At 42.0% G+C, this 12356-nt stretch overlaps 1 protein-coding gene across 1 annotated transcript in view; it reads left to right on the plus strand.

Annotated features, from left to right (window-relative positions):
* Window positions 1-12356, plus strand: part of LOC139694635 (regulator of G-protein signaling 7-binding protein-like) — a 94331-nt gene that overhangs the window by 58585 nt on the left and 23390 nt on the right. The window lies entirely within an intron of this gene.

The raw sequence follows: 12356 nt of genomic DNA on the forward strand, positions 1-12356 counted from the left end.
TGATGCCGTGGTAGTCTAATGAGTAGAGTTTTGAAATAATAACCGGGGAGACCTGGGTTCAAAATGCGAGGTGATGGCTTTGGAAAAACACCATTTGAAATGCGTCCGAACAATGCAATGATCAGGATGCCTCAAATTCTTGGGAAACCGAATGAAGACCAAGCAAAAGGAAATGGTTTCTCTTCCATAAATATATGTATTTGATAACTTATGGGCTTATGGGTGATTTCAACTGCTAACTTTCAAATTATAAAGACCACCCCAGCCCAAATATCTTGTTTTTTAATTTATAAATGCATTCCTAAATTATAACCTTATAATTCATAACTGTACCTCCGCATAAATAAATTCATAATGGTTGAAAAAGTTTGATTCGTGAGCAGACTTGTCACGAAAATTGGGGAAAACTATTCGAGAATATAGCGAGACTTATAGCCCCGTGAATTCAGGCTACCCGCTAAACGTACATGCACGCCGGGATGTATCCGAATTGTAAAGGCGGCTTCCTGAGACGGTAGCTCCTACAATTTACGGCGCGTCGCCTCCGCCACAAGGAATTTCAGAAATGGAAGAGAATTTCGGCATTGACTCTGTGCTTATTTGAAATATACGTTTTACTTTATAATCTCTTTTAAGAAGTTACGGAAGTTTCATTGGCGGAATAATCCCGGCGCTCAGGAAAGTAACTCATATTTTCCATTAAATTGAACTACGAGGGACCAACACAACAATAATCATCCTGGAAGTTAGAATGATAGTTGATGGCAGGGCTAACCTAATACTAAGCATTATACGGCGTGTGAAATTGACTAATTAGGGTAGGAAGGTAATTACCTTCCCTGAGTCATTTATGGTTTCCCGGGAAGATATGGTACCCGAAAAATCACACGGTTTGAGTGAGGTTGAGGGTGCCCAAAGGCGGCCTCTCGCGGAATCGAACCCGGCAACTTAAAGTGGAATTCCGGCGCTCTTACCACTAGACTATCATACTCCCTGTAGCAAAAGATATTAATTGCAAAGTATGGATTTAAGTATGGAAAATTTCTTCAAAGAACAGAATAATACAAAGTTTCCAAAATGAACATTTTAATCCTTACTTTCAATTAATCACTCTTTACTTCTGCAAATATGTTATTAAAGTTTAAATTGAATTGAAAAAAAGCAAACGTGATGAGTTATTTCGTCTAAATGCGCTGGAAAATACCTTACTTCCTCGTTGAGAATTAAAATTTTGGATTTCATCTGTTTAGATACATTACTCATATAAATAATTAGAATAGTGTTTCAACTTGTTTTGCGGTATCTACCAGAGCAAACGAAGAGATTTAATGGCTGGTTGAACCCAACACACAATAGAAGCTGCTCATCTACTTGTAAAATAACTCTTAGCGTTGAGAAATACAGCAGAGTCGTTATGATACGTGTTAGAAACGAGAGAGTAGTGTGAACAAGCAAGTGCTGGACCACATTTATGAAGGTGAGGATTTTTTACCGGACAAAACTTACTATGCTTAAAAAGAGAAATGGTCCCATCGATTTTATATAATAATTCGTACCTCTACATTCTCTATAAATGGTGCATTTTCATGCAGGGCGAGGAATTATTTCTTTCCATGATGATACACGTTATTCAAATTTTTATCTGATTCATATGTGGTGGATAAATTCAATACGGCGCCGTAAAAATAGTTCTCAAGTGATAACTTCCGGCCATTGAGTGGTTATCATCCTATTTCATACTATATATAGTGAACTCCTTAGAAGATTTCATCAGCAATTTTTCATTTCCGCATGTTTATTATTTGATTCCCTGAACTAATTTCTCTTTCTTCTACGTAGTCCAATAATTCTATTTTTATCATTGAATATTGAATATTAGCCAGAGATGCTAATAATGAAATTCAATACTAGCCAGAGATGAAATACCAAACGTTTGAGCGTGGGAACTAAAAAAGATAATTAATTTCTTCGTATGACATTTTATTTCGGAATTATATGAGAAATGTTTTGAAATATAAGCACTTTCCTTTATTTAAAAAATTAACTCACCCTTTATAAATTAAATATTTAATTATGGCAGTTGCTCTGATTTCAACGAATCTCTCACAAACAAAATACTACAATTACAATTTAAAGAAGAGTAAATAGGGTTGAAAATTTCAGTAGTATAAATATGTTTATCTTGTACACCAGGTTTTTTTTCAAATTTAATTCGGCAACATGATCTCCAACTGAATGACTCATGTCTATTTTTAAATTATTTAAGAAGTATTTCCGTCATGTTAAAAAGTGAGCACCGAGAAAAATGTGGGTTTTAAAACCCCATCATGATAATCGACTCTTCGGACGGAGGACCAAACTGGTGTCTCAGAATTCGTGGACGCCGTACGTTGCACTTTGCTTTCATTGAATGAAGAAAAAATATTTGAATCCGTGTCACTGTGTCTGTTGAGTCGGTAGCGTGCCTCAGAATCTCTCGAGGAAAGTCGAAGTTATGTACGAATTCGTTTCCAGTTCGGTAGAATTTGTGTACATATTCGCATATGTATGTATATTACGTATCTGGGCGAAGGTTTGTGTGTGCAAGTATGTTTCCCTGAGTCAAAAGGGAGGGGAGAGGGATGCGATGTCAATTCCTCACTCGTCAGGCATAACTTCCTTCCCATTTCCCTCCCTTCGTATCTCTCTCTCTCCATAGGAGTGGGGCCGGGATGGACACTAGCGGTGTTTCAAAAGAGATGAAACACATCTTGCACCCTTGACATGCAAATGACACTCGGCTGCAGAGGGAGTGAGCGGGGTAGTGGGGAAGGGGGGATGGAGGAGATGTGCCCACTTTTGCGTGCCGTGGAATCGATGACGGACGTAGGACGGAAGGGTCGGCCCCGTAACCCGCCGCTCCCCACTGGGCTGGCGGCCGCGGACGCTGCTGCTGCGAATTTTGCGCGCGCACGCCACAAGGACCCCAAGCTCCCTCCCCCACGTCTGTCTCATCTGCCCCCTCCCCCACATCCCTCCCCTTTCTGTCCGAACCAGAAACGACGCCGTGTTCCACAAAACGCAGAGACACGGAGAGAAGCGGGGACCCCTGATGATAGCCACGGGGGGTTCGCATTCAAACACGGTCTTTCGCACAACGGCGAGAACACATTCCAAGAATGTGGGTAGAACCAAAAGGAAAAGGGAAGGTGACACATAAAAGAAATAAAGAAAAATTGCTTGCGATCTGCATCCTTCCTACTCTTCACTTCGTGTTTGCCCTTTTTCCCGAGTATGCATTGCCTCTTCCCCTTTTCTAGGCTTCCAAAGTGTAGTCTATAAAGCATTTTCCTCGTTTTGACAATTTTTTGCCACGAATACACGTACGTGTTTATAATTGTGTATGTAATATTTTTATTTATTTATAAGTTTCATTTATCATTTATATATTTATGTATACATAGGTATACTGTGTATAAATAATGTATATATAGGTATACTGTATATACTCACGCATACACACTTACATACTCTTACACAATCTTTACTATATTCTTATTCCGACAGTCTCCACGTCGCGAAACTTCCGTGAATTCCAAATTGTTTTGTTTTACTTTGTCACCTCGTTAAAATTTGTAAGCAAGTCGGTGTGGTCTTAATGGCGAAGTGTTACATAATTGTGTGTGTGTCTGTATATTTATATGTATGAGGATCTCGGTAGTCAAAGGGTAGAGGGTTGGACTACTGGGCTCAGATTCAATTCCCGGGTTAGCCTCTCTTGGCACCCGCAGCTCCACCAAGCTATGTGATTTTCCAGGTACCAGACTGGCCCCCCTACCATGATGTGTGGGTTTCGCACCCTATCCGGCTTAGAACTGGGTGAAATTTACTATCACCTACCAAACCGACCTTCGGGATGATTACTGTGTTTCCATATATATATAGCTATATATATATACATATATATAGTATATACATATAAACATACATGCATATATACATATAAACATACATGCATATATATATATATATATATACACACACACACACACGAGGGTCATCCGGAAAGTAGTACCCGTTCGTGCCGCATGAAGTGCTGACGACGCGAGTAGCCGCTGGACGAGGTCAGATAGCTTCAGTGGCTTGTCTGCCTTCTCTGAGCCAAGTTGCGTGACGCTAGCATTGCCTGTGTTGTTTCTGTGATTGTTTACAATGTTTAAAAAAATTGAGAACGCCGCCAGTTGTGAAGTGAGGGCAGTGATTAAATTCCTCAATGCAAGAAACGTTCGCCCATGTGATATTCATCGCCAATTAAAGGAGGTGTATGGAGACAATGTAATGGACGAGTCGTCTGTTCGGCGGTGGTGTCGCAACTTCAACATGGGGAGGGGGAACACACACGACGATGAGCGTTCGGGGAGACCGTCTGTCATTACAGACCAACTGGTGAGCTCAGTTGACGAATTCGTGAGGAACGATCGGCGCGTCACAATTGATGACATCTGTGAGCATTTTCCCAATGTTTCTCGGACAATTGTTCATGAAATTGTTAAACACCATCTGCATTATGCAAAAATTTGTGCAAGATGGGTCCCTCGCGTATCTCAATGAGCTGGCGGCGAAGGACTATGCAGCAGGAATACAGAAACTTGTCACACGTTATGACAAATGCCTTAATTTGCTTGGAGATTATGTTGAGAAGTAGTTTAAAGTATCCTCTTTCAAATAAAATTTTTTATGTTTGTTAATATTTACTTTTGTGTCTTTATTTCACGAACGGGTACTACTTTCCGGATGACCCTCGTGTGTGTGTGTATATATATATATACTCATATATACAGAAACAGATATAAGGAAAAGGGATAGGAACACATATAAAGGACGAACACAATAAAGGTGGGGAAGGCGGAATCGAACGGATCACAAGAGTAAAAATATCTCCTCAACCGGGACTCGAACACCGGATCTTTCCACTTGCCGGGCGGATGCTCTTAACCACTTGAGCTATCGAGGATAGTCAATTTTCCCTGAGATCCGTGGGTCTAATATGTCGCCAAGCGCCCCGATTGTGATCCGTTCGATTCCGCCTTCCCCACCTTTATTGTGTTCGTCCTTTATATGTGTTCCTATCCCTTTTCCTTATATCTGTTTCTGTATATATGAGTATTTATTCGCCGTTTGGCGGGATTTCGTGTTTGAATGTGTATATATATATATATATATATATATATATATATATATATATATATATATATATATATATATATAGTATATATATAGATACAGATGATTTCGTCGATGTAACACGGAAGTGCCGAATGGTACATTAGACAGTAAAAAACAATATAACAATATAGAAACACAAAAAAAGTAAAAACACACACGTAATTTCTTGATAATTTCTACGGAATTCTGCTCCGTCTTCATCGGAAGATAGAGAAGTAATATATATATATATATATATATATATATATATATATATATATATATATATATATATATATAACGATTGTACGGAAAAACTCACACGAGCGGCACAATAATGGGCTGACACAATATAACACAAATATAATAGAATAGCAACATTTAAAAGACACTCACACGGTAAATTGTTCGAGCTTTCGGCCCTCTCAGAGGCCTTCTTCAAGAGAGACTGAAAATATCTTTCAGTCTCTCTTGAAGAAGGCCTCTGAGAGGGCCGAAAGCTCGAACAATTTACCGTGTGAGTGTCCTTTTAAATGTTGCTATTCTATTATATTTGTGTTATATTGTGTCAGCCCATTATATATATATATATATATATATATATATATATATATATATATATACATACATACAAGCACACACGCATACTATATACTTATTTATTTATGCATGCACACTGGCAAAAATATACAAGGAGACCGGCGCGTCCGGTTAGTACGACTCCTTGCCGGAGCCAATGTCCAAAGAGATAGTGAGCGAGCGAGCGAAAGGAAATGAAGGGGAGAGGAATGGAGATGGATGAGGCAGCTGCACAAAGCATTCGTCCTCGAATTTCACGAGTGCGTATAACGAGGCGAGGTGATCCTCATTTCGATGCGGAGACGGGTGACGGAGGGAGGAGGGTACGGGCGAGAAGCTTGAGGTTGGGGAGTGGAAGCCATGTCGCGCGGGAGATGGAGAGAGAGAGAGAGAGTGGAGAGGGAGAGAGTTAGTTAGAAGAACAGTGAGATTGGAAACCCCAATTCCTCCTCCCACCGCCTTCCTTCCACTCTACATCCGGCCCTCCGCACCCGACTTCCTCACCTTCCTCCCCGCGACCTCCCCGCCAAACGCAGCGTGTCGTGTTTCGTGGCCAAACTGCGACGCCCGGTCGCATGCGTCCCATTACGCTCTTCGCCTCCCTCGCACGGGGGTTGGTTGGGATGGGGGGAATGGTAGATTGGGGGGGAGGGGGCTAGGATGCCCGCGAAAGGGGTTCTTTTTAGAGGAAAAATTGAAAGATCAGGGCGGAAATAAGGAGGCATAAAAAAGGTCCGCGTGATTGCTAGTGGATCGAAAGTTCCGCCCATCCTCCGGCTCAAGGACGAGAGTTTCGTGAAAGCCATTCGAAGGGGTGAAAAAATGACGGTCAAACTTTCAGCCCTTAACGACATTTCGTTGTTAAGGGAAACCATCCGCAAATGATGTCACGCAATAAGTTCACCTTTGGAGCCACCTTACCCCATTTCTCACGAGTATAAATTCCTTCTTCGTCCTTATTCTAATTATTTTTGCGAATTTTCATTCGTCCCTTTTCCTTTTTCCAAAATGAGTTTAAAAAAATGCTATTCGTTAAAACGACCGCCCTTAAGATTAATATCATCTATCAATTACAGTGAAGATTTAAATGTTCTCAGTGATTGCGAAATTTCTGTATGTTTAAAGATGTGTCGCATGTCTGGTTTTACTTCTTAAAAATTGCGTGTTTTCGGGCTGAGGATTATTTATCAATATTTTTATAGAAAATTTTATAGGCTGAACTAAAGTAAAAGATGAAAGAAGAAAATCTATCATTTTGGAGATCCCTAATTTGTTCATTGAGTTAAAAGTACTTCCAATCGCTCCCTAAATTAATGTTTAAGTACATAAAATCCTAAACAATCTTACCATCTCATGGTAATTTCTTGGGTCGGGTAAAAAGCAATCATAGGGAGGAATCAAAACTCAAGATGTAGGTTAACCTTCCAATCAGAACCTTGCACCTTGATGTGTTCTTATTTCCTGTCTTGGGAATCACCGCATGAATTCGGGTAAACAGGGAGTAGTCGTATTCCAGAAATTGTGAGTTCGTGATAATCACTTGCCTAATCTATAACGTTTTAATGAGTATCGTACATGGTCTTCGCACAGCTTTTAGACTTTTTAGTTGTGTTGAATCCTAACAAATATTTCCCGTTAACCGCATCCGTTTTGAGGAATGATTAATGTGTTATACTCCTGATTCCACAATTTTCTCTCTGTTTTTCTACATCAGTGAGGCTTATCAATCGATTGAGCGCAATCTTTTCCCAGTAGCTATTTTTTTTCATCCCTCGTCCCAACATTGCCATTTCACACAAGGTCGATTTTTCATCAAAACGAGGACGTAACGCTCTCAAAAGTCACCCCTCCTCTCGACACATCGCAGCGGAAAACGTCAATCCCTGCCAAATCGTGACGTATTTTATGGATGACCCCTTAATAACCCATTTTTCTTTTTAATACTCAGTTCACCCTCGCGGGCACCGAGGCTGACACTCGGCAGGGCGTCATGATCCCTACAAAAATGTCTCAGTTTCCGGCACACTGCAATGGTTTCTCGCTCCTCTTCGGATTTCTTATGATCTCGCCACTTGGGGTCCGTGGACCCCAAGTGGAGACTTCTAAGGACACCCGGCTGTTACATTTTACCCCGAGCTCTATTTTTAGCTTCATTCTCGAGAAAATCAGGATTTCCATTGAAACATATAACGGCAGGTTTTTGCTTCGGGCAGGATAGATTTTGAATGATGTTCTATGTAGGCGAAGATTATGTCGCCTCAGCGCTCAGATTCAAATTAAGTGACACAGAAAAATATTCTTCATGTGCTATGCGTACTACAAATGAATTACTACCTCTCGTTCAGTACCTAATGTCGGCTGAGATCATACTTTTATCATGGGTATTTGATTACCCATAATCGCAGGATATGACAATTTAAAAAGGTGGTGTTAAAAATTACATTTTTTATTTATTTGAACACTGTGTGATTGGATTAATTTAATATTCCTGCTGAATGTCGGAATCGATCGATAGGTTTGTTCCTTCGCCAGTCTGCGCTGCAAGAGAATGTAATAAATGCTATGCTCAATCAATTCTTGGATTTAAAATACATAAGCCAAAAGAAACAAATTCCAAATGCGAATATATGACATATCTATTTTAAATTTAACTTTGGCTACCTGTGTCTTAATACTTAGAATTTTAGATTCAAAAGCAGAAAACTGAACATCGATTTTTCTTGTCGAAGCTTTCCTTAAGATTTATCTTTGACGCGATAAGACGGTAAAAGCAGTAGCGATTTGGGAAGAAAAGAAATAAAAATATGCGAAAGTATTTAAAAATCAATATCATATTAGGAACCTTTTCACCAACTAAATTTTTCCTAAAATATTATTCCAGATTTAGATCTACCTCAGCATGGGAAATTAATCCATATGAAAATTGTTAGGACATCAGCGAGAGTAAAAGTAGAGGCACCGTGACATTGTATATAATGATATGTAATTTTATAATATCACAATAAACTATGTGCAATAATCAGTGAAAAGAACACAATATGAAGTAAAGTATAAATATTGTAGATTGAATACATTTCTGTGATTGTAAATTGGTCTAAATTTTCTCTTAAAAATTAGCGAAGCGTAACGTAGCTTGGCGTAACCGAATGGTACATGTGTGGAAAAAAAACTCAAGGATGCCATAAACTTGCGAAGATGGAGAATAATGGAACGAGTTACGCTCAAACCTATTGTGTGCCTTTAAATTCATCTCAAGCAAAATGGCTCGTTTGGTAGACCTTCTCCGAAAAACGCTTGATTTATTATGGTCGACCTTCACCCTCAAACCTGACGGCTTCCTCCACCGCGAATTATTATACTGCCGCACTCCATAAATTTGTCGGAGGTCGTCTGCGTTCGTCGAACGGTCAGGTGGCGGAGGCGTCGGGGGAGGAAATGACGGCTTGCCCTCGGAGGAGGGCGACGGCCGACCAGCGCACGCACGGAGGGAAGCGACCCCGTAAACACGGCCGGCGGTCGCTCCTCGATACGGCCGGATAGACGCCGCCAGAACCAGCCACCGACCGGGGGCATCATCATAACCATGATGGAGAAGGAAGGGGGTGGAAGGGAGAGAAGACAATGCAATTCACGGGGCGTGACACTACGGTACCATCGATCCCTTCTCTCCCAACGGAGGGGTCTGCCTGGTCCTCATAATCCGGATATTTTGGAGTGCACATTCGCGATGGCGTCGCGCCGGATTTCGAAAGCGCCGCGCGTGAAGTAACGACCCCTGTTCGTGCCGTCGTCATTCCCGTCCCCCCTCCTCCTCTCCTCCTCCCCCCGTGAAGCGATTCCCAGAGCCTGTCTCCGCCAGGCGAATCGGTTGTTGTGCCCTATCGTCGGTGCAGCGCACGCCAAATGCACACCCGCGCCCCAACGAGACGTGCACCTCGTTAGGAGTCTGGCCCCGCCGCTATACTTTCTGTCGCGGCCATTTACCGAATCCCGAGGATAGATAACCTTATTCAGGTCGTAGCATTGCACACTGCTCGAGACTTCCAAAGCTTTGCCTTATAAATGAGACGACGTCTTTGATTGTATTCGATTTAAACTCTCCTCCTCGATAACTGCCCTGAGTAGTGAACACCGTCTTCCGACAGTTGAAACTGGACTTTTGTTCTGGAGCAATTAATAAAAGTAGCTTTATTGGGGAAGTGGAAGCCTATTCGGTAGTGTGTCGGGATCAGTTTTAAATCTCAGCTGATGCCTAAGGCCAACCCCACCTAAATTTCTGATGGTAGAATTTTATGATGTCTTGAAATTCATGGGGAACGAGGGGTGGCACTGGAATTGAAACTGCCTTTGATTACATCTCACGCATCTCAGGGGTTAATTCGGATTGAGCTCCATCCTTACAAATCAAAACTACCGTTCGGGCTGATCATTCTGGCTAATATGTCTCTCGAGAATTCCTATGAAAAGGCACGAGTTTAGTAGTAGCACCATATGTTTCACGGCTTGTCAGATGAGAGTACTGAGCATTCTAGACTTGAGCTGACAGGATTGGAGCCCATGGTAAACGCAGCGGTGAAATGAGATCGTCGAAAATTTGTTAGTGAGCGAATGCCGAACTGTCTCGTATGCTGGCGAGAAATATAATGGACCAATCTTCAGCGGAGTGAGTGCTTCAATCGATATGGCGTTTGAAATATAGGGCCGGCGTCCTACTTTGAGTGCCATTGGTGCTTCTCAGTATTCCAGGGACGTCATTTTTCGAGAACTTAGTTTCTCGACCGTGCTGGGTGGTTTTACGGCTCCCCGAAGGGTGGGGGGGAAAGTGCGGAGGGCGAGTGGCGAGGAGTGGGGGTATGGGGAGGAGGTCATGGGGGCGAGAGGATGGGGGCACAGCCATGACACTCAATTGCCCTCCCTCCTCTCTCTTCGAAGCGGCGCGAAATTTCGTGCGACACTTTTGACACTCCCTGGCGGGCCATATTTCTCCCTCCGAGCACCCACCCACCCACTCCTCGGCAAGATGTCGATGGGCTTCGGGCCCAGACGCTCCCTCGCCTGGGAGGAATGCGGGCGGACCGACGGAGCCACGAGCCAGCTTCCATGTCGCGCGCCCTTGTGCAAGCAGTCGCTCACTCTTGCTGCAAGACCCATTTTCCCATTACTCGTGATGTTCCGAAAGGAGAGCAAGTTAATGAGGAGCACTGCTATTGAATGAGAATGTTTGGAGTGTCGAAATACCCGACGAGTCCCAGATTGGAAATATGCAAATATCCAATTTTTTACACGCTGATATTTTTCCAGGCGGATTTTGACGTGATAATTAATGGTCGCACACTGCAAACATGGTCTTTATTTGAAATTTTGCAAATAGCGTGAGATAAAATTGATGGAATCGAGTAGTTTTAAGTCTCTTGTGCGCTTTAGTGCTCACAAGTGATTAATTGCATACCCATTGTGATTTTTATATACATTCCACTCAGGGAGATAATTTCCATCGTATGGAGATTCAATTATTGGCTGGTCCTGCACTTAAATCTGTACTCATATCGTTATGATAATACCCAGCATGTCTAACCCCATTTTAAAATTGTATAAAATGCTCAATCCTAAATTAACATTTCCTGAGTGCGCTTCAAGGAACAGAATTCGCTTCTCCCCGTTAATGTTCCTCTCGAGCCGTTTTTAAGCCACCTCTGTGCAAAGGAACGTGCTTGTTCCCGACTTGTGAGTAGTTACGTGTAATAACACACAAGGTCCTCTGATCAGAGCAATAAATTTAGTTCTTCACCTTCTGATGAATTCCGAGGCTTGGATTCAAATACTTGCTTAATTTGTATTCCTCCAGTCGTCCTCTAGCATTTTGGTGCGTGAAAAAATATGGACGCAAATGAAAAAAACATAGCATCTATAGGAACGATGGCAAAATCGTAACGGGAATTAATTGTTCTATTTTAATTGCTCGTAAAATTTGTATTAAACGCGTGCGGTTCATATGCATATGCGTGGCCTCTCCACCGTGGAATTCAACGCTCTCGGGTTTCACTCCTCCTGCTTTCAAATATTACAAGGGGCCAAGAGATTATTCAAATATACTATATGCCAAGGAGTGAGCACGGAGAAATGATTGAACGCCACTCCCCTCGAGTTACTGGGAACGCGTGACTGAGCAGAGGCGGATGGTGCTCCAAAACTTTCGTGGAAATCCACGAGATAAAAGCCTAATGCTTCCCAGCGCTCCAAAAGGATCGCCCAACTAATGGAGTTCTCATTCGTGGCAGCTGCTCATTCGCCTCCCTTTTTTTGTCTCAGATATACGTTTAAAAATTGTAAAAAAAATTATTCTATCGGTGTATTTATTTTCAGAACCCTACAATTTTTTTTACTCGCCCGCCATTACGCAAGGGTTCGCTGGTGTGTAACTCGGAGCACTCAACTTGAGAGGTGGCTGGGTGAGGGGAGCCCGGGAATTATCTGGAATTGATATAATTCCGAGCTTGATATGACACAACTTTTAAATGCCGATGGCCAAAGCACTTTTTACGTGTACTTTGGGTGATAACAGAATGTCCACCTAAATATTAGCTACCAATGAT

Source organism: Hetaerina americana, unplaced genomic scaffold (assembly GCF_022747635.1).
Source record: "Hetaerina americana unplaced genomic scaffold, ioHetAmer1.1.p SCAF_1, whole genome shotgun sequence".
In the NCBI taxonomy this organism is placed as follows: domain Eukaryota; kingdom Metazoa; phylum Arthropoda; class Insecta; order Odonata; family Calopterygidae; genus Hetaerina; species Hetaerina americana.